This window comes from Sceloporus occidentalis, unplaced genomic scaffold (genome assembly GCF_023333645.1).
Source record: "Sceloporus occidentalis isolate IW3139 unplaced genomic scaffold, rSceOcc1.0.p SCAF_122, whole genome shotgun sequence".
Classification (NCBI taxonomy): domain Eukaryota; kingdom Metazoa; phylum Chordata; class Lepidosauria; order Squamata; family Phrynosomatidae; genus Sceloporus; species Sceloporus occidentalis.
In genome coordinates, this window is record NW_028317102.1 from 1,875,005 (window position 1) to 1,897,077 (window position 22,073).

A 22,073-nucleotide genomic window follows, 5' to 3' on the forward strand; every position below is an offset into this window, starting at 1 on the left:
TTTAAATAGAATTTGTTTTTTTAACCCCTGAAGGACAATAGGCGGTCCATAAACCCATTGAAAAAAATGCATTTTGAGCCTGTACATGTACGGGCTTTGTCATTAAGGGGTTAACTTGAATTCACGAGAGCGTAGATTATACAGTAAAATGTTTAAGGTGTGTTATATAGACAGCCCTGACTCTCATTTATCTCAGTATCCTATGGATAGGTTTGTGACTTAAACTATAAGGGTCCCATTGTTAATATTAATATCTTGTGGGTGGAGAGGGGATAATTGGGTAATTTTACTCCTTCTGACAGAGCGCCATGGAATGTTTTAAACATGACTTACTTTTCTTCATGCAGACATTGGAGGTTACCAACAAGGATTTTACAGGTCATTTAAAAGTGCGCTGATTAAAAATGCAGTTGTCCTGAAATATTGATAAGTGAAAAGCTCGTGACGATGTGTAGCTAAGAATTTGAAATGACATCTCAGCGTGGAACAACTCTCCCATAAGACACTTCTAAAACTTTCCGAAATCCTTAAAGTGACCCCTTTTCCGAAAAAAGCATTCATTAAACATTCCATCTCAGGCGTTTGTCTTCACATCAAAGTACTTAGGGCAGGTGGAGGTAGTTCAGTGAAGGCAGAGATGGTTGGATTAATTATAAAATTCAATATATTACTTCTGGAATGTGTTAAAGTAGGGCCAACAGAATATTAACCATGCTCTTGGGATTTCACACTACTAGATGAATGAATATTAGCCTGGAAGATCCTCATTCTGTCCAAAGATTGATTATCTCACATATGCCAATGGTTCTTCTCATTCAGGTCCATCTATGATTATAGAAGAGCATATTTGTCTCGAGGCATTCACTTTCGAGTTCAAAGGTGCACCATTCCTCTCTCAACTGGAGAAACTCATTGAGGTCACTTATGGAGTCTTATTCTGAACCATGTTCAATAACTATAAATTATTTAACTTGATAGAATACTCTGAATGTTGAGTGTTTAGAGTCTTCTCATGCATGGGGTAGGCATATGGCTCCTGAATGAGACCAACGACTGATGTTGGTTGTTGAGTCTTTTCAGCTGGAAACGTGGGTAGACTAGATGGGCCGGATCGCTCCTATCTACTGTTGAATTCTATGTTTCCTCTTTGACTGTCAACTCAAATCAAATCACTGGACGATGTTTGGTTAATGGTAAATTGTGTCGTTTGAGTTGGTAATTGGAAGAGCATTAGTTGGAAGTTTTCCCTTAGTTACCCCTGTGTTTAGTAAGACCTGTACAAGAGGTAGTAGATATAGACGCAGTTACAGAGTTGTGCTTAGTTTAAGAGGGGCTTAGTCTCAACAAATTAAATGAGCGTCATAAATGTCTGTTTTCACAGATCTTTTCTCCGGGGGTCATGATCTAATCTCTATACATAGAGGGTAGCCATTACACTCCGATAGCATTATACAGCCATTCAGTTTCTTGGGTGGTGGTCTGCCCTGTCATCTCATGCCTATCATTAATGTTCCCTGCGTTTGCTCCCTGATCATTTGCATGGCTCCCTCTAAATGTGACTTCCATCCCTCCTAACTGTCCCTGTTTAGGAAAGACAGTCCTTCTTTAGGACCTAAATCCCTTTGTCCTCCTTTTCTCCCCTGACTTCCCTCTTTTCTAGGAGCTCGGAATGTTTGCTGGTTATGAGGGTATCACAGGTTTCTACACAGTAATCTGATTCCATTATAATTAAGACAAAAGGAGCTTTTAATCACTTCCGCTTGTATCACTTCCCGGGAACATTCCTACGTATCCATCAATACAGATTCCCAGAAGTTCTTTAGCCTTTGGGAAACAACAGCATCTATTCTTCATTTTCTTATAGCAAGAAATCAGGAAACCTATTTGTTTTTGTAGAATTAAGATACTGTAGTATTAGGTACGTATGGAACCAATTGATATGCTTAACAAATGGAAAATACAACTCTGATGTAGTATTTTCCCATATTCTCTACAGTAATAGAATTTCCGCAAAAATATGATAAGCATAACTAAATGGATAAACTTGATGGAAAAATATTACCCTGCAGATATAAGTGACTGCTGCGCATGACTTATCCCATAAGCTGACGGATACTGCAAATATAATTAAGTACATTTAATGTATGGAACGTACATACTTCATATTCATGAATATTTCTAATATGTCATTGTTTGATTCACAAGGCATTTCTGGAACATTTCAATATGCTACGTGTATTTCTATTACATTATTGAGAGTTTGGTGCATTTTTATCGCTGGCATAAGGAGAATGTTGTTTATTCCAAATATTGGTTTTTAAAGCAATCAAACATCGTAGAGGAAATTTTTCTTGCAAATGACGCAGGTTTCGCAGTAAATTGTGTATCAAGGAGATGGACCAACGGACTTGCGATTAATTACAATGTAACTGCTCTCTGCGATGCATGAAATAACTCAAACCTATTCATTTTCCCGGAAAAGCCATGCAGTCGGGGCACCGTATTCACGCTGGTCACATCACTGCAAACAGCAGGTGTTTATTGATGTGCATAGTAAAAGCCTCCAGATGAACTGAATTTATGAAAAAAAATGTAAGACTGGCTAAAAGCTAATGTTTTTTTTGTTAAATTAACCCGAGTAACGAAGATGTAGAATCCTGGAACCCTGAAGCGGAGATTGGACCAGATGCAGGTCCACCAAACGGGGAGTCCGGGGAGTCAAAACCGGATTAAAATATAAATGCAGAGTCAGGACGCAAAGCCGGGTCAGAACCAAACTGGATACATCAGAACCAAATTGGGCTTCAAGTGTAATCATAGGGCAGGCTGGGTCAGGAGACCAAGAGAAGACAGACACCCAATTTTATCTGGAACCAAAGAAGAGCTGGGCCGAATACCTTAAATCGCAGATGCAGGAGATGACGCTAGGATGTCTACACCAACCAAGGGCAGTGAGTGGAAGGAAGAGGTCAAAGGTCATAATTTGCGCACACGCAAGCGCTCGGCGCGAGCAAGGACTGGACACGGCCTACTCGCGAATCCAGCGGAGTGTCGCGGGAACTAAGCCCTGATAACCCAATGTAGGGACTTTTGCTGTGTTACGGAGCATGTAGCCACTCCAGGTCTGACTTACAACTATACCAAACGGAATGGGATAAAAGAGTGATACTTTTCTCCTTTTTTATGTTTTTTTTTTAATTTAAATATAAAAATTTAAAAAAAATCCCACAAAAATACCAGTGACACTTTAGCTTTTCACGCAGTTATGTCATGGGCTGGAGGCCCTAAAATTTTTATTAATACGTAATATAATACTTTGATAATTCTATTTTTGATAATATATTTATTAAAATAGAGATTTTTATAATTTTTTTCTTTATATTTTGATTCCTTGCACTAGTGGCATGGATGGCATGTGTAGGTTTACCTTGATGGAAGTTGTAGAAATGTAGTTTTTATATTTTATTTACTAGGAAATGAAGGCAGGATTTATTCTCTTTTCTATAACAGAGGTGAGTCATCTGTAGCGGAACAGGAGTGGAACAAGGCAGGAATCACTGAGCCGGGAGGATAAACCAACTCGTTGAACCAGAACACCAAGCTTATTCACCTTCTGGAAATCCAATGACACTATAGGAGTTAATCAATTAGCCGATTCCACCTCAAAGCGCCATTCTGTTTTATGCTCCTTTCCCTCTAATGAGCGACTTCAAGTCTGTTGTCATCCTTAAGCCTGACTCAAGCTGGGACCGACTCGCCCAACCTTATGCTCTAATGATTATTTGTTGAGTTGTATAAATAGTTTGCTGGGTCTTGCGGTACAACTAGCTGCGTCCTTGGTGACTTTAGTTTTTAGATGAACTATTTAGGAAGAAGACCCAGAGCTCCTTGTAGCCCTAGGACACCCTACCTCAACCCCAAGCTGCTAGGGGTTATTGTCATGGGTTCCTGACCAAGCTCAAGAGGAACCTGTCTGATTTAAGTTTCCTCAATAGCCTAGTAGATATAGTAAATATTTATTATAAATGTTTTGCTCTATTTTGTCCTAATTCAGGACTTTTCTTTAATTCAGAATCACTCACTTCCAGAAAGTTGAACTTCTCACAATCATCAGCTACATTTGTCATATGGATGCTGGAAACCAGTAGCAGATATTTAAAAATATATATTATAATATATATTATTATATATACATATAAAATATAGTCATTCTTAGAATTTCAACAAAACCTACGGGTGAACGTTGGATTCGCTGACTCCTCCTGATACATGAAATCATTTATAAATCTAAACATTTTTTAAATATAAACTGCTTTACAAAAATATTTTAATCATTGTACTATTGAAATTTTGTTCCGCATGCTCTGGTTTTTTATTTCTGTATTTTCTGTATTTATTTGTTCTGTAAACCCAATAAACTTTAATATATATATTTATATATATTTTTTTTAATCAGGTTTTATTTTTTTTATTTTTTGGCCTTATTTGAATGAACTGCCAACCTGTTATTTTGTGAGGCTACCCTGTATGTTGTTTATGCATCGATTCTTGCATTAGCCTACCTATTTATAGCATGCCAACACTTTCTCATTTGTACAAAATACATTTTAAATATCTTTTGTATTCCGGTACATGCTGAATGCACCTTGGAATAACTTTAACAGACACTTTCCTCTGGAAATAATCCCTTTCCAGCCCGGAAAATAAATGCGGAAATCCATAATGTGTTATATGAAGCATAAACATCCGTGGTTTAATCATACGACGAAAGGTAAGAATAGTAACACATTTTAACATACGTTGAAGAAGAATAATCGTTTTATGCGCTACAGCAAATGGCATTGTTAAAAACAGGGAAACTGTCATTTTTTTTTGGTATTTTCTCTAAAAATGCATTCATTTATCTTGCTGATTCCGGTTTGTCATTATATTAATCTAAAGGGCATACTAAGCCCCATTATAAAAAAAAATATACTTATTTTTATACTATTTCGCCTTTCATTAGTCATATGCCGATATGTTGTGTTAGCTTAATTGGAAAGGTTTTGTTGCATCAAGACAAGACCAACGAGTGACTCGATGGGCTGGAATTTTTTTCTATTTTTTATTATTTTTATTAATATATCATGACTCAAACTCACACAGTTTATTTGGCCTTTTCATCCGACTTGTTGCCCAATTTCTGTATATTGACATTTTTAATTTTGCCATCTAGGCTTCAGACTTTAAGCGGAACAGAAGACTCTGCTCTATACAACCCTCGCTTTGTTACCTACATATTGGATTCAAAACCGCGTTCTAGCACAATAAAATAAGAAATATCTCTCATTCCGTCCCCTTGATATGTGATAAATTATCAGACGTGACTGCTGACCTAAGTCAAGATCCGTTTTTCAACAGGTTCCTGTAAAAACCACCGGTCTCTGCTGAGACCTTCTTGGCACTGAATCAAATACAACATGCCTCTTGTTAGCTTTGTAGCTACAAGCTAGTAAGGATAGACAATTTAACAACAAGACACAAGATTTATTGGCCACCTCTATATCATTCTCTCTAAATCACGTTGGAACATCTAAGCAGGATACATAGAGCTCAGAAATGCAACCATTCTTTCAAGTAGGCTCTTCAAGGGATACAATGTGTTTATGAAACCTCCCGTAACATCAAAAATTTGAGTTTATTTTTTTTTATCTCAACCTAAATATGGCTATGGTGTATGTACCATAGTTAACTCTAGATTATTTTAGCTAAAATACTTCTTTATTCTTTTTCCAGGGTTGGAACCTCAACGCATTGTCTCCACCATAAATGTTGACCTTGGCCGACCATTGCAACAATGTACAAAATGTGACTTGTAACACAATGTCACTGTCTTTAAAACGTCTACACATCCACTTACAACCGTAATAAGAGCAGACAGATGTATGATCGACCTTGATACTTTAGAATGTTATGGTTGTCACATTAACCTGAGACTTATTCTAAATTTAGGAGATGGAATTCTTCATGTGGTGTAATATCTGGTTTAGCTTTAACATAGATATTGTGGAAAATATACGGTTATCGCTTCCATGAGAATATTTTTAAATGCATTTGGGTGTACTACACAATGAACCATTACCTAATGATATGTTTTTGATCAATATAGCGATTGCCTGGATTAAATACGCCAAGGAAACACAAAAGTTATTAGTTCTGAGATAAAATATAGCAGCGTTATTAGAAATACTTTTTCGAATTCGAGTAATAATGACAATGAAGTACGTTGGCAGTAAAAGGGTCTTCAAAGGTAAAAAAAAGTGCTCTTGACTAATCATTGGCCTTTTTTATAGACAATATGTGCAAATTTTTGCGCATTGCTTACACAGTAAATAGACCAACATTGGACCAAGTAGACCACCATTCATCAAGGTCCCTTCTTCAGATATAATATGTTATAAGAGTCACTAAAAGGTATCCTAAAGTAGACAAAATATTCCGGTTCATTGTTAATGAGCCTGGTTTGCGGATCGTCAATTGGGCACCATACAAGCGAAGCTCACAAGGCATCAACTTTTATAGCTGTAAAAGAGAGCGTGCATGTGTGTGTGAGCATGTATGTGTACTTGTGTGTGTGTGAGCATGCATGTGTACTTGTGTGTGTGTGAGCATGCATGTGTACTTGTGTGTGTGTGAGCATGCATGTGTACTTGTGTGTGTGTGAGCATGCATGTGTACTTGTGTGCGTTAGCATGCATGTGTACTTGTGTGTGTGTGTGAGCATGGATGTGTAATTGTGTAAGTGGGGTGAGATGGAGTGTGTGTTAGTGAGTATGAGTAAGTGTGTGTCATTTGTGTATATTGGAAGGGGGTGCAAAGAAGGCACAGACCTGTTTTGTGAGGACAACGATGGCACAGACTAGTGAAGTTGAAGTGCCTGGGGCAATTTTTCGCACCAGGCCCCGGTGGTTTCTAGTTATGCCCCTGCTTCGTATCAATTTACCTGCCAACTCTCACTTTTGTGCGGCTAAGGCTCTAGTTTCTGTAGATCTGACACTAATACCAGTATTGAACGCAATTAATTACCATTAGCTTTATTGGCTTAGATAAAAGTTTGCACCATTTTACATACTGGATACCGTAGCGTAAATCCTAATATTATTAAACATTTTCTATTTTGCTCTGCGCATATATTTTTCCATTGGTAATAAGGATACATTATTATTTAATGTATGGAAGGGAGAATATATATATATATATATCAGTGTTATTGCTTATTCGCTACCTTGTCACATTGTTAAATCAAGGTTTGTATTGTAGATTGTAACAGATCTTTGGAAATTACTGGTGGTGGTTGGGGGTGCTTGTATTCGGTTACTTATACAGAAATCATTTACATGCTAAGGACATAAAAAATATGCATTTCATGCTGATCAGATAAAAAGCAGTTGGTTCAGATTCAAGGGAAGTCTTTTCGAGTAGCGGCAAACAAAAGATAATCATATTCAGCGTACGAGAAACATGTTTGGCTGCCAAATGTTTGGTGTTATTAATAACGGTTTATAACAATCTCAAAGAACAAGGAGGTCAAAAACCTGCAATCAAAAAAAATAAAAAAACAGGAAAAAAAAATGTGTATCCTATCATAAATGTATGAATAAAGGAGTTTATGTGAGAATTCTAGATTAGAAGAATCGGCACTTCCAGAGATCACATTTATCACTGAACTGATACAAAACATCTGTTATTCCTTGTTTCACATCAGACGTGGTCATGTTAATCTCATGAGTTAAAGGTAGGCAAGCAATGCAAACAAGCAGCAGGATACGCAAGCAATATGCTTGATTATGTAGCGAGAGGCATTAGCAACAGAAAAGTGATAACGACACTTTAAAGATCTCTGAACAGTATTGTGAACAGCGAGAGAGTTGAGTAAACATCTTGTAGGGTTTACGGAATAAAAAAATATTGGTAAAGACTAAGAATATCTCAAAATATATAAGTATATAAATGTACGAGATCGGACATTATAGGAGCTTTTATAAAAAAATAATAAAAGATATTTAAAAGGAGTGGGAATGACAAAAGTCCACAGTCTAACGCTAAAGGGTCAGAGAATTTTATGCAGAGGCTCGCGGATAAGTCAAACAGCCTTCTAGGAGACATGGTGGCGGTTAGTCTAGCCAGGGGATTTAAACATGCATGGGATAGACATACGGCCCCTGAATCTAAGACGAGACCAACGCCTGATTAAGGTTTGAGTCTTTACAGCGGGAGAAACGGGAAGACTAGATGGACTTAAAGGATCAACATACTAGGCAAGAGTAAGACTCACCTACACTTGATAAGCCATGCCAAGATATACCCCCCAAAGGGCCAATGTATATTGGTATTTAATTAAACAAACACACAATATAAATGTATCGAGAGGAAGAACTGTACTAGACACAAATCGCACACGGAGTCCAGGTCTGATGGTTGAGAGGACCATCTGGCCGACTTCACTCTGCGCAAACCTCTTCCCTCCTCCACCTTGATTCATTTAAGATTAATGCGATTATGAAACGTTCCACCATCTCGCTGACTAATTTTAAAAGGGACAGCTTTTAAAATATGTTCCGGTTTTATAGTAAAAAAAAAGAATAGTAAACCAGCGAGATGTGATTGGGGTATTACGTGTGCTCGGGACTTAAATTGTAATCCCCCGGTGAATGGCTGATTTAAGTCCCCATTTGGTCTTATATAGGATAATATGACTGCAAATTATTTGAGATCTGTGTACGGCTGACAGGGGACAAAAGCTATGGCATCATAAAGGACAACGTAGACCTGCCGGTGTTTGGACGTTTATTATAAATACATACGTTTCCATCATGAGAAATCATTTAAGTACCTTATAGCTTCATCTTTCAACTAACCGCCTGCAATTTCGGAATGGTCACATTAAAATAAAGTTGTTCTGCGTCTATGGCCCTTATCAGCGCCAACGCCAAGCGATTGTTTTATAGAGTACTTAGTGGATGATTTAAAATTATTGCGCGTGTATGAAAAGTATCCGATAGAGAGGATTACATTGGTCATTGATTCACATACAAAACCATGGGAAAAAAGATGGCATACTATCAATAATTTAAAAAGTATGTGCTAAAAAAACCCCCGTTTTTATATTTAGAATTTATTTTAAAAGTATATTTTTTATCATAAAATAAAAAATGTAATTTTTTTAAGGTATTATTTTTGTACAAATAATAAATGTATAACAAAAAATCTTCACTATTTACAAATTCAGAAAAATATTTTTTTTAGTACAGTATTTGTGATTACTGCATAATTTCTTTATTTTATAAATTCTAATTTTAAATCATTTTTGGTTAAAAAAATAAATGCAATTTATACATTCAGAACAAGGACTTCATTTTAAGGGCGGGCGTTCCCTCCTATATAAATTGAAGATGGGGGTCAAGTTGTGGGATAAAGAAGAACAAAACAGAAGCAGGAGCATATGTTAAGCGGGAGAAAAATGGAAAGGGGGTCTAAACAATGTAAAGATGGACACAAAAAATTTAGGACTGTTGGGTGCTATGCCGCTATAATTATAGTTTTAGACGCCGATACCCTAGCCCAATCCCACATAATTAAATACGTCTATCTATCCAGGTTAATCAGATGTTTTTTTTTTTATCATTCTATCAGAATATTTATATTTGTTACATTCTTTTATTTATTTATTTTTATTCACGGCAACCTCTTTTTTTTCTCAGCCGCCGAGACAAAAGCTTAACAGAGACGGATTGTTTAATAACCTTTCCATAGGAGACTTCTCTGGGCTACAGCCAAGAGTAAACATTTCAGGTTTAGTAGGGAACTTCCAGTTGATTTGACATTTTATTACCGAGTAGTTTAAAGTATTTATTTGGAATAACGTCTGGCTTAAGCAGCTCTGCGGATTGAACGGTACAATAACGCGTGACCTATTGCGAGATCTTATAGGTTACTTTCCAGCGCAACCTCCATTTGTTTGATGTGCATACTGACATAATGATTTTCCTCTGGGTAAATATGAGCTATTTCATGCCTTGAACCAGACGGTATTAAAAAAGATGAAACCAGAAACAAATGATTTCATATCCACTTCTGTATAATAGGTAAATACAAGAATAGCTTCTCTTACACGCCAGGATTAATCCTACTCTTATTTCTTACATCTTTATCTTGTAGTCGACATGTTAACCCCTTAAGGACAATGGGCGGCCCCTAAATCCGTTGAAAACAATGCATTTTGAGGCCGTACATGTACGGGCTTTGTCATTAAGGGGTTAATGTAAAAAATGCTTATGTTATTTTATGTTGTTCTCAATGTGAAAGCTGCCATCTTGCTTCCACAAAACTTTGAAATCGCTGCCTCGCCCTACAATATATTTTTTAAAATTTTTAATATTTAATTTTGTTTTTACCTAATTTATTGTTTTTTTGCACAAAGTGTAAAAATGTATAAAACATACTATATCAAATGTGCTAAGTTACAGGATAAATGTATACATTAGTTTACACTTAACAATTTAAAAGAAGCAATCTGACATAAAAAGGACACGGATATTAGAAGAGAGAGAAAATAAAAAAAATACTTGAAAGCGCTCCTAACAAACCTAACTTACAATATTGTGAGCAATACTTCACTTTGAAGTCCAAAAAGAGATGAGTAATAATCTCCTGGATACAACTTCCTACTTGCGGTGACTGTAGAAATTCCACCGAGGCATCATGGGAAACAAATAAAAACTTGCATGAATTAAAAACAGATCATTAAATGACTGCAAGAGACAGACGTTTTGCAGTGTTTGGTAGAACAATGGTTTTATTTTAAATGTTACAACAACTTTATGACATATTGTACCTGTGAGCAGAGAAAACTCTCAAAACCCTCAGTCAGCAAAAAAGTCAACGCAACTTTGCCAACCATTCGCCAGAAATACATGGGGTCAGCGGGCATGGTGGGTATTATTAAGCTGTTTGGGTTGCAATTCTTGGTCAGAATATCTTGACTGCAAACATCCCTTATTATTTATTGATTAATGCCAAAATTCTGTTGCAGAAAAATAAGTAGTGTTTTGCTCTTGTACTGGGGGATATTGTAGGTTTTTTCTGTTCCAAAGCATGAATTTTAGACTTTAAAATGAAATACTCATCTGCTTGTCCACTTAAAAATTGAAATTTCTAAATTTCCATCTCTTTTAGTGATTCCAGCTACGTCCCTCGGTGTAAGAACCCCGCGCTGGACGCCTTCTCATCATTCGTCGGTCGTCGTATTGTTTTCCAAAGGATCTCATTAACTTTATTTAATTGCCCTATAATAATTTGTTAAAGTAACACGGTTCTTCTTAACGCGCTGGACTAAGCGTTGATTCTCTTTCGCTTTCGTGACGGACCTTATTTCTTCTCAACCGAAACAACATAATATGCCTCCGTTTTCCAGTAATGGGAAGAATAAGGAATATTCTCATTTTTTTTCCCACGTCCCAGAAACATAGAATTTCGATGGCAGATAAAACTTATTCAGATAAGCAGCTTCTTGTCTTCTTATTGTGTGTCCTTCTTTAATTCTCCAGGTCTAGATAGATTCCACAACTACACCCCTGTACATGACCCTTATACAAGAGCTCCGAATTATAAGCTATGATATTTAGGGTAGTTGCTTTTTTCATACTTGAGTTTCCAATAATTATTTGCTTATCGATTTTTTTCTGTGCTAAAGTAATTTTTATTTTATGTTTTTGCTGGATAGAAATTCTCTATAACTGGAAGCACAAATAAACCTAATTCAAAAATCACCCGAGGGTAGAAATCTTCAGTGTACCCGTCGGAAATTGTGTAAATGATTAATTAGTAAACTAGAGTTTCAATTCCACAAATATAATCCGGCCCATGTTTTTTAAGGTCCTTATGATAATTGTACACGGCTTGAATATTTTGGAGCAAATTTTGTATTTCTAATTAACTAAAAATGGCATAATGACAATATTAATTTCTCTAAATATAGACAAAAAATTAAATCTTCATTTTTTTTTGTGAAAAGGATGTTTTCAAAATTACATTTTGAAATAGAGCAATAAATCCATAGTCACGTTCTTGGAAGCTTCTCAGGGTAGGCTACACGGAGCTCTCCTGATCCTGGGGGAGTGGTTTCTCAAAGGGGTGGGGCTAGCTGACCATGGGGTGGAGCTACTTCAGAGAGTCTTAGGGAATGGAGGTGGGAATGGAGAAAAAGGAAAGTGAGCTGGAGACCCGGGAAGCAGAGCATCACCCAGAGTCTCCGGGTCAAACCTGGAGAGTTCCCAGGTATGACGATATAGGGCAGAAAGTCTGAGGAGAAGGACTATGCAAGGACCCGGCCACACTACAGAGGGCAGATAATCCAATGGGATGCATCACTCAATGAGCAAGTTGGGAAGATAGGCAATCTACTGGTAACTGGTGCAGTGACACCATGGCCTATTCTGCATCTCTTCCCCAGCTTGTGGGTCCTTCCGAGGTAGACTGCTGACATATGACATCAAAGTTTGGCGCTCAACATAGAGGACATGTGGGTTGACGCAGGGGAGTTCCTGCTTGAGGTAGGCCCTTGGGTGGGCAACTGGGGTCCCTGCACTGAGCAATGCCCAAAATAAATTGACCACTGTAGATAGGGGGTAACTTTAATGATCTACACATTAAAAAAACATTGCAAAAGTGTCAAAAGAACATTAAAAAAATAGACAATTAGTGAAAAAATCCAGAGAAAATCCAATAGCCCTTCAACCCCTTTGGTGACGTGATCTGAATGTCTAAAACCCGACAATAAACCATATGAGGGTTTTATAAGGCTCTGCATATATAATTTAATTAGTATTAATAAGGTGACTGTCTAAGGATGTTCTATACAGCTCTTTGGAGACAGATCCTGAAGGTCTCATCAAAATATAGAGCTTTTTTTAGTACAAGCTTTCACGGTGTAAAGAAAAAGAAGTATACGTTCATACAGTATTACACACGTAGAACCGTTTGTCAAAAAAGCCAATTAAAATTCTAAATTGGAATCCTAAATTAGAAGACAGAGAACATGAAAATTTTTTTTTTCATAAATCCTGTCTGCCCTATATTTATTTTGGGGGACAAAAAATTGGATAATTTGTTAATTACCAGCTCTAGGATCATGTATCTATGGCCAGAGACAAAAATCCCCCAAAGCTGCCCATTATATTGAAACACTGTTTTTCTAGATGGAACTTTTGAGGTAGAGAACAGAACTAGCCTCCCAGCAGAAGTGGTAGAGGGTAATACAGAGAGGGGATTTAAACATGCATGGGATAGACATACGGCTCCTGAATCTAAGACGAGACCAACGACTGATTAAGGTTTCAGTCTTTACAGCAGGATAAACGGGCGACTAGACGGGGGCCGAATGGGGCCGATCTGCTGGCACAGTCTATATTTATAGCATCCTTGAGTTTGGTGTTATTTATATTGTTTTGAAAGGATATTTCTGTTCTCACATATCACTTGAAATGAATTTCTTCATGCCGTGCTCACAATTTTTTTTTTTTACCATTCCTCCAATTACTTTGACCTTTGTCAGAACAGAAGCGAGAAAATCTTGGAAGAATCTGCAAACCTGAACGTTTAAGTAGCGTCGGAGCCAAGAGACGGATTGGGGGGGGGGAGCCTAAAAGACCTTAGAGACAAGACATTCAATTATGAACAGACTGACTAAGCAGTTGGATTTCGCTTGTCATTTCTGAAACTTCAGATGGTATCAGAGAGAGTTTGTCGCTCTTTATCATTATTCATCAAGCCCGTGATACCGTTTGAGACTTTTATGCGCTCTCGGGAGGTCATTAAACAGCTTACCTTCTTATCATCTTAGCAAACAAACAACAATACTTAGCGTATTATAAATGTTTCAAGGTGACACTTGTAAGTATCCGTGCGTTGCCGAGGGGATGCTTTGATGCAAACATTTCCTTTCTCATGATTTTTTTTCTTCTTAATTTCTCATTATTCACGGAAAATAAATTTGGAAACAAAAAAAAAATTACCCTCCATGTCTAGATAACTGTCATAAGATAATATTGAGAGCCAAGTCATCACGATTTGTCGACATTGGCAAGAAATTATCCATTTATACGCAATGCAGAATACGCAGCATTATTCCTAGCAGATACAAATACTGATACCTATGTTAGATACATTGTTCTCATGTTAGATACGTTGGGTTTCTGTCAAATGAGGATTCTTAATATTTTAAGATAAGATCAAGAGATCGCTAGCCAAGGATCATTATTTTTTCATGCATTGTCCTACCACCCCACCAAGCAGGCACTGGGTGGACTTCTAGACTGCCTTTGATGGGGCTTTGGACCCTTCTATAAAACATTTCATGGACATTTCTTATCGCTAAACAGTAGAAAATGTTTGAATGAGAAAAGTAGCACGATTTGGACTAAATCATGGCTAAATCAAGTGCCCCATTTTCTGCAGGACACTCGCTGTCCCACTGAGCATCCCCACTGTCCTATCTAAAATGTTGCTATGTTGGTACGATAAAGGGGTCTACATTGTTACATTTTATCAATGGAGCCCCAGCAGACTCCGAAGCGGTTTTACAACAATAAAAGTGATAATAATATGAAAACAAGTTAAGACCTACTGGAACAGAAGGAGAAGATTGTTCTGCTTTCATGAGCTTACAGTTTGGCACTCCAAATTCTCCTTTTGGGCAAAAAACCCTAACTCTTCCCAAAGTACACCCAAGAATACTATGCATTATGTCACTGTTACTCTCAACTATATGTTATGGTTGGGCCAGGACTGGAAGAACCCAAAGCTACCTGTTGAACTTACCTGAAGAGCCACCTTACGACGCTCAGCTGCAGAGCATTGCGAGGTGGCCACGTGGGAGCTGCAACGAGGATCTGTGCGGCACCAGTGTTGATCTTACAGCTCTCTGGTCTGGTCAGAGGAGATCAGAGAATCTATCCAAATGGTCCATGATCTCTACTGCCCACAAAAGCCACCAGAAATCTGAATTGTCACAGAAAAACATGACTGTCGGGTGGTATGTAAGGACCTTGTACGGTTGCTTGGTAGTAAACAGACAAAGACTATATGCAAATTTTTTCCATATACTTCCCATCAGTATCGAGGCGTTAACTTCCCTTATGTTAGAAATAGAAATGCAAAGTTAATATTTTTTATTTTCCGAAAATACAAAGTAAATAGTCGCTTATGATGTGTTCGTTAATCCGGAAGAGTCCACTGGGAATGGGCGCACAAGCAACTATACATTACCCACGGATGATAAGAACAAAATGCATCAAAAGAGGTCTTCACCTCTATGTAGACTATTACATTATGTGGATGCATTATCTTATACCATCCCTATGAATATATTATGAGTTACATTCTCCCTACAACAGTATCTGTTTTATGCACGGAGCGTTGGGTTTCTATAATATTTTACGCCTTAATAGACAGGAAACATCAGTACAAGCATGAAATCCTTGGGCAGACAGTTATCCCAGAGGTCAGATGTTGCAGCAGATGGACCAAGCAGCCGCCTGGATTATATTTATCTAAGGATGATATGTTACATGCTAATGAAAACGGAATATATGTCTAAACAGACCAGATCATCAGAAAACAACAAATTATTCTTTTGCACCTTAAAAAAATAACTAGCTCACATCAAATAAAATAATTATTTTCTTTACATGAAGCAGTGATAGAGCTTGTAGTGGAAGGTCCCAATTTCCATTAAATAATATGTAATATTATATGCCTTAAGAGAGCTAGATCTCTCTATACCTCACTTAGACCTCTTTATACCTCCCCTATATCAAGACCTTTCTATACCTCACATAGACATCTCTCTACCTCACCTAGACCTCTCTATACCTCACATAGACCTCTCTATACCTCCCCTATATCTAGACCTTTCTATACCTCACATAGACCTCTCTATACCTCACCTAGACCTCTCTATACCCCCCATATCCATGAATCGCTGCATACCTGCCAATAACATTTCATGCTGCTTCTATACCCATTATTGGGGCTTTTAGGGCTGTAGAACCCTGTGATACCCTCATACCCAGCAAACATTCCGAGCTCCTAGAAAAATAGAGGCATCAGAGAAGAAAGCAGGGGAACAGGGCAGGATGGAAGGGCATCAGGGTACAAATATGGAGTTGGTCCCTAAAGAAGGACACTTGGGAGGTATGAGCCACTGAATCCACCAGGTGAGGATCCTGATCCTGTGGAGACCCTACCAACGCCTGAAAATACAGCCACTATAATAAAAATATTGCAATAACTTATTAAAACCTTCCCAGTAAATAGTCATTTTAATTCTCCTTAAAGAGGAAACATAAAAGAAATCTGCATTTAACAAAGAAATGCGTAATAGTTCGCAGTTGGCTGCCAAGGCCGAGCCGAAGTTCTATTCTAGCTTTATTTTTTTTGTCAAGCATCATTAACAGAAATCTACAAAGGACGCTGTAAATTGACTCAGCACAGTGTGGGTACAATTCATTAACCAGTGATTTGTTAATTTAGCGGCTTTTTTCTTCATTCAAGTACTTTGCCAAGGCTGCCATCATTGCGGCTGATAAATCGACCACCAAAGCATGCTGGGATTTCTGCATCACTGGGATTTTCAGCAAAATAATTGGTTACAGCGAGGCACAGAACCACGTTATGTTTTTATACTCTTGCAGCATGTGACCCTCCATATCCAATCAGCGACCATGCACTGTAGGACGTGATATCCGCTGTAGCAGCAGTTTTCACAAGTATTTGGACCTATCAGCAACCGGCCCACCAGGAATTTGCTTGTGTTCATGCCACATGACACAAAAGCTGACACTCATAGGCTGTTGCCTTAGCAACTGAAAAAAAAGAAGCTTCTTACGTTTTGTTTTTTTGTTTTTTCTAATGTGATCACTCGAATAAAACAACAGAAGACCAAGAGGGTTGTCTTGACAGCAGAAGTCATATCCTTTCGGCCAGCTGCCCCTTGTAAATACATGTAGAAGAAGCTGCAGATGTGGTTCCGGGTGGGTTACATAGTCCGGTTTTGCCACTTTGGTCTAATACATGTTGTCTGGCCTTGCACCTAGAGCTCCAATAGAGAATACTTGCATTAAGATGCCGGTCCGGAGCCTTCTACATCTGTAGATAGCTCATAATGCAGATGGTCTCACCAAACCGCATCCACGATCACGCTTTGTCCGGTTAAATCTAGTGGGAAAAGTGCATGAAGCTCCATAAAAAATCCCTGAATGGGCTATAAAATGTGAAAATGTATCAGCAATAATTTATTTATTAAGGTCATTAGCATCTGTTTCGATTACAGTAAGCCATCAAGCAATTCGTGATGTGGTTATGTGGGTCAAATAAATGAATTAGATCAGCGACGCACACACATAGTATAACTGAATTAACCAATTCTCTTTGCCACTTTTTATTTTAATTTAATTCTCGATATTTCAGCTGCTGTTAACCTCCTTTACCTTTGAAAGTCACAGATTAAGTGAAAAGCTTGTATTTCATTTAACACTAAAATTGCTGCACGTGTTCATATTTAGGATAGGCCAGGGTCAGTCTCCCCATCTCTAAGGAGGGATTACTTCATAGCCATCCTCCTGACATCATGGGAGGTCCCTCTGATGTCACTGGCTGGTCCCTCTGACATCACAGGACACAGGCCATTGTTGGAGAGGAAGTGGGCTGGGAGTGGGGTGTACCGGGAGAAGTGCGGCTTCACCTTGAGTCTCCAGACAAAATCTGGAGAGCTCCCAGGTATGGAAGACTGCCCCTTGATAGAGACTTCTGCAATGGACTTCATTAGCATCGCCATAAAGCATTAGCTCAGTGTGGTGTTTGAGCCGGGAAAGTCACCTAAAATATCACATGACTGACAGCAACGGCAGCTCCAGGTCTGCAGATAAAGGGGGTTTATTGGAACAAAATGCAATAAAAGCAGTTTATTGTCAATAAGACCTATGTTACTGTATACAGCACCTGGAGGGGACTAGCGATGACGAGGCAGTCTTAGCTCTTCAAGGCCAGTGGCCACCTGACGACGTAAATATGGCCGACGGCTGGATATGTTTTGTCGCTCGCTACATTTTTTTGCTCACGTAGAGTGTGGGGAACGTGTGGGGAACGTGTGGGGAACGTGTGGGGAACGTGTGAGGAACGTGTGGGGAACGTATACGGCCCGTTGCAGCAGAGGGTCAGTCCGGGCCTATACAGCGCTGGGTTTCATGCTCAAGGAGATAAAATATTCTTTTATAATGGCTCTTGCCCTTTAAATGAATAAACACATCAAGTGGGGACCATTACCAACGTAATTATTAAAATACCATCTGACTTCATTAAATGGACCTACCGGGGTAAAAAGGGCTACATTACGATATATCACATTGTTCCTAAACACACACCAATATGCATCTTTACCAGCCATCGGCAGTCCCACCCCATCAACAAATTTCTTTCCCCTCCGGTACAAGAAGGGTTAAAACAATAAAAAAAAACACATTTCAAGTAATGATTACAGACACAAACAACCCCCCAGGGGCATATCATGAGAAGTGAGATTACACTGCAATGCATCTAGATTAAGAAATGTATTTTTAATTTTAATCCAGATCATTAGGTATAAAAAGATTAATTAGAATTGGCTAATCATTTTTCATTCGGAGACGGCGGAGTCATTTTAAAGTGCAAACCAAGTCCTGGGTATTATTGCAGTTGAGTAATTAGTGAAAAATGATAAATAAATTCACTGAATTTGATCATATTAAAGAGACGGGTGGTCGGTTTGCGCTGAGGTGCTTCTACGTTTGGAGAAGAAAATGCAAACAGGCATGGAACTGCTGATTAAAGTCATCGATATTTTGTGACAAGCAAATCAAGGGCGGAATTTCGTTTTCAGGGAGAAGAAGCCCAAGGTAATCGTTATACTTGTTGATGAATTGGGTCATGGGTTGTCGGCACCGGGTGACGTTCTAGATGGTGGACCTTGGATTTGCGCCACTTTACGGGCAGGTCGATTGACTAAACGGCGAGTGCATGATTTGGACGAAGGCATAGCTCCCAAATGTCCCGTTTCCAACAGGACTCATTCTTACTTTTGCATGCATTTGGGATCACGGGCCAGGTTGGGAGAACTCACAGCTCGCAATTTGGCCCCCCAAGCAATAGAAATTAATAATTTCACAAATTAAATGGGTGAGGGCATTGATGTCCTCATCTTGCGCCACTCCATGGGTGGGGGGGTCAGTTGTCAAAGGTTTGGGTTTTCTTAAGGCGTGCCAAGTGAAAGTAAAATAAATAAATAAATAAATAAGGGAATTAAGGTTAAACGTGCAATTAAAAGTTTATAAGAACACAATATTACGATAGCGCCTCCCCAAAGAAGCAAAGGCTTTTGGTAGACATCCACTAGCATTGGGTTTGTTAATTAATAGATACAAATCAAACTAATAGATACGTTGTTGCTGAGACTATATTATTGGTGGAGGCTTCTGGATATCACAGTTACTCGAGACAGAGAAAGTATGGTGTCCAGCCGTGCCTTATTAGTAGACAAGCAAATTCCTGCCGAGTCCATGAATTACTTCCATCATTCCACCGCTGTTACGAAGCAGATGTTACTAATATTTTCCCCACTCTCCATGGACCTTTCACATATGTTTGCTTAGCGGTGCAGATTAGCCCTTCTTCTCCTATCGAGAAGAAGTATGTAGCAACAAACATGCTGTGATATATTCCCAAAACCTTTACACTTAGAGCCGTGGAATATCATAGCCTTCCTCTCCATAAAACAGTGGGGATGGACCATGGAACTGGTGTCCTCCGTGAGCTCCTTTACCCCACTCCGTAAAAAGAAGGAGTCAGGTCTTCGGCTTTAAAGGGACAAATTACTCTTCTGTTCTCCTGCCAAATCTAATCACAGAACCTGAAGCTGCCGGTCCAGGAAGGGACTAAAAAAGCAAAGATCCATGCCATTGTCCTACACCTACGCACACTTACTTTAAAACACTTTCTAAATAATGCAGGAGCACCGAGACGGAATATATTCGGATATGGGTGGTAGATATGTAGAACAGCCTCCCAGCAGAAGTGGTAGAGGGTAATACAGTGAGGGGATAGACATGCGGCTCCTGAATCTAAAACGAGACCGATGACTGATTAAGGATTGAGTCTTTACAGCAGGGGAAACGGGCGACTAGACGGGGGCCGAATGGGGCCGATCTGTCGTAATCAGACATTATGTTTATATTATTATTATTTTATTAAAATATGTACACTTTAAATGGTGATTTGATTGTTTTTGCTTGAATTTGTATTATTAAATGGCTGGTAAATAAGTATGGATTCTCTACATATTTTATACATCCAATAAATTCACCTAAACACACTTCTTAGAAGGTCTAGAATAACACTGAATTAATCTGCAATTATTTCCCATATATATATATTTTTTGCTGTGGGAACGTAATAAATGAATCATATTTTATTTTAAATGAACAAATTTTATGCTTTGGACAACTCGGCATCAATTCCCTCTTAATAAAACCTATTTATAAACCTGGATTCAATAATTACTTGTAAAGATAATCTACCTTAGCTTCCCGAATACGGCCATAACGAATGTTCCTAATCCAATTACATTTAGTATAATGAATGATTAACGGCTAATAACCTGTACATTACCTCCATGGCTCACGGCTTGCAAAACAGCTCTCATTATCACATTGTTGATATATTATTTTTCTCCTGTAATTATTTTTCTGCATATGCATAAGATTTGCTTCGGGATCAAATTATTAATAAAATGTACGCCGAAAGAACTAGGGACATAAAAATAATGCCTACGAAGAAGCTTCTCTTGTGTTTAGAAGTTTAATGAAATCACTATAATTTAATAAATTACGAGGACTTCGTACAATGTAATTCCCACCCCCCCCTTGGCGAAGCCAAATTACTGATCACAAAGAAACTTTTTAAATATGTATTTACTGAAGGGCAGATATGGGAACTTTATAGCGCCTGCTACCCGGAGCAACTCCTTGGGGGACGTCCTTCTGATGTTGGTGGGCCGTTCCGCTGATGTTTTGGGGCATGCCACTATTTAAAGGGGAAATGGGCGAGACGTGGGAAGTATCAGAACGCATCTAAGGACTCTATATCCATCCCGCTTTTCTCTACCATATGAATATTTGCCGACTCAGCCTTTCCTGCAGGAGAAATGCTTGTGGTTGGCCCTTTATTATCCATAATGAGGTCACTCGGTTAAAACGTTCAACTCTTCTACACCCATTTCGTATCAAAAAAATAAAAACCCATAAAATAAATTCCCATTAACCCCTTAAGGACAATGGGCGGTCCCTAAACCCATTGAAAACAATGCATTTTGAGCCTGTACATGTACGGGCTTTGTCATTAAGGGGTTAATATGGCTGAGCTGGACCCAAAAAATAAACTCTTAAAAATATTTATATATCACATGGCTAAAAAAAAAAGCAATGCTAAATGTTGTAGGAATTAGGAACGTTTCATTGGTTTCCACGGCAACTGCACCAGTATTCAAACTCTGCTCAAAGTAAATAATCCAAGTTTTTCTAGAAGCAAGAAAAAAAAAACTATATTCTGGTTAATTAATAGAGATATGGAAATTAAACTTTAGTAGATGTGCTATTATGTAAAATTTCTCCTTAAATCCAGTATGTAGTCTCTGTAATCTCATCTCTGGCTTATTGCATTTATTCAGTAAACCGGTTTTATTAGCAATTTTGAAACCCAAATTCTATTACATTCCTTCTCTTTTATGAGACGTAGAATGCATTCTCTCCCCGTCAGCTGTACAGAGGTTTAGAGCAATTGACTTCAGAGCATACGATAGCTTAAAGAGCGTCTGTGAGATTTAATAAGAAAAGTATTGCTCGGTTTTTTGTTACATTTATTGGACAAATCAAAATAAAAACACCACTTTATTAACTTTGAGGCAGGCAAGCCACTGGGAAAAAAATCTCCAAAACACTGATAAAAAA